The sequence below is a fragment of the Macrobrachium nipponense genome, chromosome 46 (genome assembly GCF_015104395.2).
Source record: "Macrobrachium nipponense isolate FS-2020 chromosome 46, ASM1510439v2, whole genome shotgun sequence".
In the NCBI taxonomy this organism is placed as follows: Eukaryota; Metazoa; Arthropoda; class Malacostraca; order Decapoda; family Palaemonidae; genus Macrobrachium; species Macrobrachium nipponense.
The window spans coordinates 41632828-41640327 of NC_061106.1; the positions used below are offsets into that span (position 1 = coordinate 41632828).

The 7500-nt window shown below is 37.1% G+C and overlaps 1 protein-coding gene across 4 annotated transcripts in view; it reads right to left on the reverse strand.

The window, feature by feature from the left end:
- LOC135214959 (uncharacterized) overlaps positions 1-7500 on the reverse strand; it is a 471889-nt gene that overhangs the window by 185837 nt on the left and 278552 nt on the right. For 2 of the 4 annotated variants that reach the window (XM_064249454.1, XM_064249453.1), the window contains exon 1: positions 4717-4883. The exons of the other annotated variants lie outside the window; for them this stretch is intronic. The gene's annotated coding sequence lies outside the window, so the exon portion shown is untranslated. Of the gene's footprint in view, positions 1-4716; positions 4884-7500 lie in introns of those variants that run through there. 4 annotated transcript variants of the gene reach the window in all.

Consider the following 7500-nt stretch of genomic DNA (forward strand, 5'->3'; position numbering starts at 1 on the left):
TTTGCATAACCTACAATACCTTCATCAAGAAACGTTTGGAAACATTCCCACTACATATATATATTCCTTCCTCAAAAATATTTACGAAGTAGTTTATGCTTTTTTGTGATGATGCCATAAAAAAAGGCCTAAGGCTTCTTCTACTTCCCGACGCCAAGTGATGCTGCAAAACTGGAGATAGCGTGAGAAAATATTGATATTAAGAGAGCAGCTTCCTATGACCCCTTGATGGAAAATAAATTACGCGGAAGAGAACTGCTTCGATTACTGGTATAGTCAATACAACCTCATCACCTCCCATCTCCCCCCTCCCCCGACCAAAATCCCCCCCCCCCCTCCGGGGCAAGGAAGGGGGAGGAAGAATAGGGTCATTACCGAAACGCTCCGAAAGGTGAGAGAGAAGTCTTCTCTTATTACTGAAGATTCGGCACAAGATCATTAAGGAACCAGATTCAGGAATTGGTGACTCCTGTTTCGGTATTATAATGACCTCCGGTATAATGGCAGCAGGGTTTTAAAAAACCACTCGGCAATTCTGGTATGTATCCATTTGACTCTTACCAAGGAAATAATTTATTCGTCACCTTAAACTGGAGACGAAAAAAGGATTGGAATGGAACATAGAATCTAGGCCATAGGCCAAGCACTTGGACCTACGAGGTCATTCAGCTCAGGAAATTTTGAGTAGAAACTAGAAATGGTGTAACAGGAGGAATGAAACAAGTGTTAGGAGAGGGTGGTTAGCAAGATGGAAGAAAGAGAATACGAACGGAGGCACAGTAAAATTAATGAAAAGGGGTTGCAGCTATAGAGGGGCCGAAGGGACGCCGCAAAGAACCTGAAGTAATGCGTACAGTGCACCGCGTGAGATGCGCCGACGGCATTAACCCATTACGGGGATGAAAAAATAATAATAAAAAAAAAAAACGATGACTTCCATCCCGTGGGCTTCTCTCGAGAGATTCCACGATTCTCTCATACCCAATAAGTCTCATTTTATTACCCCCGTTTGTCAGATATCCGATCCAATATTCACACTGGGAATACACCTTTTCCTTTCCCGTCAGGGAAAACTGGTAGATTCTTCCTGGGAAAAGATTTACGCATAGTTAGTTTGACTCGGAATGATAATTATAGCGTGACATTCTAAAAATCGTTCCAATTTATCTACTTTCATGAAAACATACAAATGCACACAGCACGTATATATATATATATATATATATATATATATATATATATATATATATATATATATAGTATATACACATAAATCTTATATACACGCACGTACATTATATACATGTGTCTATGTATTTTTATGTAGGTATACAAAAGGATATTAAGCAAGAAATATCGTTCAATTAAATTACACCCCAGGGGAATTGTAACTGACTAATAAGTGTCCCCTCGTCCCCCCAGCCAGAATTAAAATCATGGTCAGTAGCTTAGAAGCAAGATGAACAGTACCCCTACTACGCGGCTGTCAATAAATAAATAATATATACTATATAATATATATATAATAAATGTGTGTATATATATGTATATATATATAATATTATATATACTATATATATATATATATATATATATATATATATATATATATATGTGTGTGTTATATGTATATGTATATATATATATATATATATTATATATATATATATATCATATATATATTATATATATATATATCATACTATATATATACATATATATATATATAATATATATATATATATAATATATATATATATAAAATTACTTGAAGAGTTGATTCGTTTATCACACATTACCACAGGAGAAACATAAAGAGGCAGGGTGTACGGAGGTCCTGTCATGTTTAACTTGGATATAAAGTCGAAGCGGTCAGAGAGAGAGAGAGAGAGAGAGAGAGAGAGAGAGAGAGAGAGAGAGAGAGAGAGAGAGGATATCTCCAATGCCTTTTTGACTCCTGAGAGCAAAAGACAACAGGGATGTTTTCAACTTATCCTAAGAAGTGAAGTTTCGTGAGCCCTGATTTCCCAACATCAACTTTATACCAAAACTCACAAGGATTCGGGTACATGACTCGGCAAAATAAATTTGAAGGCAACTCAAAATGCAAGGCCTGCCGATTTTCTCACTTTAATGAGACTAGACTATGTTTTAAAACTCCACTTTCATTTACTCAGTACTTAGTTAATATTTATTCACATATACGCACCTGACATAGCTATGCCGTCATAATCACTGTGTAAATGATGCGTTCAAAATAAATACGAAATCCCAGAGTATACTTTAGTCTAACACCCACTAGGTAAAAGGAATGACGTACAGATCCCTCAATACCATAAATCTCTAACGTAATATTCTCCCCATACATTTCCATGACGCACTGCCAACACAATGAACTGCTTTCAAATTCAGTGGACGTTACATCCTTCCCCAAATATAATGTCCGATTGGCAGAGTAATGGGAATATCTTTTTGTACTGATGAACAATGGAGAATGGCAAAGGATGTGGAGTTGATATCTGTATACTTGCTGCGATGCCTAATGAGTTCATATATAGTATATTGCGAGAATTCATTCAACCATGAGACGAGATTGCTTCAATGAGAAGTGATCAACGCCACAAAATCTCAATACTAATATAATAATATTACCGGAGAAACGAATGCAGAGTTATGTATATGCGCATATATTACCTAAAGAAAAGTCTGAACAGAAACGACGCCATTGTCTGATCTGGTACGTTTGATATATAAAAAGATAAGACGCACGCGACTATGAGTAATTTTTATAACAATATCATCATTATTACAAAACTGAAAGCGTCTTCGATATCAACACACGATTCCAGCATTTTCACTGCTATCAATATGGGAACAAATGCAGCAGTTTCGATAAATCTTTAACTATCGACACTGAAGCCTTCAACCGTTGCCTGCCCTCGTCGTAGCGACGCCCGCAAGTACTAATCAATCAATCGATCAATCAATTGTCATCTGCCAAACCAAGATTTGTCGGCGTGATATGGTACTACATCAATTCATGTCCTCATGTCAAAGATAAGCGGCTTTTTCAAGTGCGTGAAAGATACGGAGGACTGTGAGAGCAACCACAAGAATCACCACAATAAGAAGTTCGATTTTCCACTCTTACGAATGCTAGAGGTCTGAGAATATCGAGATTGGACCTCCAGATATAGCGTAACCTGACAGTTAACTGAAATACTGGGATTGACTGCATTTAGGAACTGAACTGTGCCTCGTAAGACAAGAAGGAAACAAAATTTTAGGTAGTTTTGTTTGTTTGTATGGTGTTTTTACGTTGCAGGGAACCAGAGGTTATTCAGCAACGGGACCAACGGCTTTTACGTGACTTCCGAACCACGTCGAGAGAGTGAACTTCTATCACCAGAAATACCATACCAACCACGCCGCTGAGGTAGTCATGAAAGGGAGGGAAGGGGGTTCAGATTCTAACTACGGATTCTCGTGTTGCCTTAGGTTAGGGTTGGCAATGAAAATCTAACATCGATTTCGTAATGAATGCTTCTAAATAATGTTGCAACGTCATTACGAGAGATACCAGGGCCATAAAACCGTTGTTAGACCGTTAGCGAATTGCAATCTTAATCCCATAGCAACACTGTTAACGAAGGTCTTAGGAACGAAGGGTCCTTGACTGTAGGGTTGAGCATTTACCGAGGGGAAGAAGGACACAAGTGCACACCAGGACTGACGCCTGGCCCCTTCAAGGTCAACATCAGAACAGAGCAGTTGCCACTCTGGGGTAAGCTCGAGTTGATGGGATTCCCAGAGAAACGCCGTCATACTTTAACGTTTGTATATGGTAGTTACCTCTACTATTAACATGACTTCTATTAACAATACTACTGTTAATGATATCGATAATTGAGAGATTACTTGATAAATCATGTCAAGTCCTACTCAATTTTGGTAACTTCACCGGTTATTAAAGTTTATATATAGGTATACTCCAGCTGACAAGATGGTTTCTTCAATACTTACTTTAATCTATTGAATAATTACACTTCATTCATAAGTAGGAAATTAGGTAAAGCCACTACAGTCGATACACAGACGCAAGGGACGTATATGTATGTATATATGTAATGTTTTATGTATATAATACAGAGCGTATCAAACGTTTCAATTTTACCTAAAGTTGTAAAACACTATACGAACCATTTCTGAAATGCCCCATATATAAAATTATTATATAAAATAAAATCCCTGAATATATAAAAAGCAAATACCATATCTAAACAAAATCGACCCAATTCCGATATACTCAGAGAAGAGTATGAGTCATCACCACCACTGCAACCCCAAACTAAACAGAAAATCCTAACTATATTATTAGCGTGTGGCTAATCGGCAACACTTGTTCATTAAGTACGCCACCGTTGTTCTTCTATGGAAAAAGAAATTGTTACGAAATCCACGCTCTCTCTTTACCTCTGTCCCTAAACAGCTGTTGTGGCAAACCCTCTCTACCTCACAAAGCTGATTCGCTCAACTGAACGTTCCCGGGGGCTCTCCTTCCTACTTCATTTCCCACCCATTACTGGTTAATCATTACGTTTCCTAAGGAGTACGGCAGCCAACTCCTCTTCCCAGACCTTCTTTTAATAACCCTATAACACTCGGGAGAAGTACAACAGGTTATTATATACCCTGGCGAACACTGAAAGACTTTACCTTGGCCTCGGATGCAGGAATCCTACGGAGAGCATGAAGTGAAGAAAATCAAAATCCAGATAAAAGAAAAAAAAAATTATCCCACGGGCAACTCGGAGAGAGAGAAAAGGAGCGCGCGCGTGCTACGTCCAACCACTTGCACTGCCAGACAAACACTAGTTCGGTCGGTCGGTCGCTCGCTCATTCTCCGATTCTCTCTCTCTCTCGCTCTCGCTACTTGACGATCGCTCGTCAGTGACGTCATCTATTCATGACGCAATAGATCGGGGCAAATTCATTCTATGTACCTGTTGACGCGCATTCGTTCTACAATCTACAGCGTTCCTTGTGCCTGTTCTATTATACATTATATGTCTTTATTATTTACAGTGGGTAATAATTATATACAGTTGCTTCTTATTACTTATTATTATTATTATATTATATTTCCTAGCGCGTTCCTTGTGCCTGTGCTATCATACATTATGTCTTTATGATTATTTACATTGGGTATTAGTTGAATACAGCTGTTTCTTATTATTATTATTACTACTACTATTATTATTATTATTATTATTATTATTATTATTATTATTATTATTATTGTATTTCCTAGCGCCGTGACAAAACACTATTATGACTAATAATTCATCTTATATATTAACACCACTATCATAATATGCATTAATACTGAGAGAATTTATCGGTACCATGAACATCACTGCTAAAAATAATGACAATAATAATTATTGCAGTCATATATTCTTCTACAGATTAAACTGGCATTTAACACTAGGTCTCTTCGTTATTCACACATGGTTTTGCAAGAGCTTGTGCTGGCATAAAGCCAGTGTAATCTATACAGACACACTGTAGTATCTTTGCTGATTTGGCTGTCCAGCCCCTTTAACGTCTTGTTCAGTCCCCGTCTTTGCCAAGAACAAACATATTTTCAAGGGAGTTTTTAATTAATAATAATAATCCCGAAATAATGAAGTATAATAATATAATAATAATAATGAAAAAGAAGCCCACAAAATCAATTGTGTAACTTGTTTACTTCTAAGTATTTACATATAATATTTACTTAGAAGTAAACAAGTTACACAGTGATTTTGTTTCTTTTCAATCTTCAGAAGAAAACTGAAAGAAGTTTTTGTTTGGTTAATTAATAATAATAAATAATAATAATAATAATATAATAATTAATAATAATAATAATAATAATAATAATAATAATAATTGTGAAGAAATATACGATGGTGTCAGTGTAGACATATTAAAAAATAAGCTCGAAAACGAGAGTTTATTTATTTATATATATATATATATAAATATATATATATATATATATATATATATATATATATATATATATATATATATATATCTTAATATATTTATACTGACACCACTGTGGATTTCTTCACCATTCCACTGACTCGTGCGATTTGCTAGTAAATTTGTAAATGAATCGAAGACAAGACCCCGCAGTTGCTATTGCAATAGGACTTCAAGAGGAGAATTTCCTTCCCGCATAGCACACGAGATGCAACACTTGGAATACACATACTACATAAAAGTAGATAGAAAAGTAGAATCTTAGAACGACGGCATTGACTGATCTTTACGGTTCCGGTTTGTGCGACCGGTTCCGGTTCCTTAGTTTGTGCGAAACCAGTTCGGGCTCTTGTTTACTACTCCGGTTCTATGGATTATTTTTCGTCTACTTGGTTGACAGATTTGTCTTTAAACATATGCACGTATGAATAACGGTGAATTTTTGCTTCTCCAATAACAGGGATATTCATAAAACAACAACAATGACAGTCGAATACTACAGCCCGGAGCTGACACCTGAGCTCAAGGTTCCCCCCCCCCCCCCCACCCCCACCCCCCATTTTCCTAGCCCTTCCTACCCCGCCGAAATCCCGATTCATGCGTCGGCCTTCCACGTGCGCCCTTTTGCGCGTCGTACAAGCTCTACGATTTTGTTTATGTCTTAACCGAAAATAACACGTAAAAAATGCGCCGAAGTTTCTTCAGCGGAATCGAGTCGTCTATACAGCGTATAATGCTGCATGAACCTCTCAGCCACGGCCCGTTTGTGGCCTACGTTGTTAGCATTTACAGTGTTGACAGACGCACGATTCATGGCTAAAGTTAACCTTAACTGAAAAAAAAACTACTGAGGGTAGAGGGCTGCAATTTGGTACGTTTGATGATAGGAGGGTGGATGACCAACGTTCCAATTTGAAGCCCTCTATTCGCAGTAGTTTTTAAGATCTGAGGGAGGACAGACAAAGCCATCTCAATAGTTTTCTTTTACAGAAAACTAAAAATCTGTCACATTACCAACAGCCAAGAAACCCGAGGAAGCATCGAGCTGTATATAATTTTTATACAACTGGAGGAAGCAAGTGCATAAAAATGAAGTTATTAACCTCAATAAAACACCGTAGGATACTTTTTTAATATTTCATCTACAACTGTTACATAATTAAATGAACACTCTCCAGCAGTTTCTTGTCACAACATCATAATATCTTTAATGATGAGAATGTCAGTGATAAATATTTCTGAATGGATAGTGGGTATACAAGCATAATTTGTGTGTGTATGAGAGAGAGAGAGAGAGAGAGAGAGAGAGAGAGAGAGAGAGAGAGAGAGACTGACTAATATCAAACTAGGAAAACATTGCCCACTTCGAATTAACAACCAGGGGAAATTCCTTCTCCGTCCCAGATATTTTTCCCGTCGAATTCACTCTAAAACTGAACATTTTCTTTTCCAGGGATGAAAACA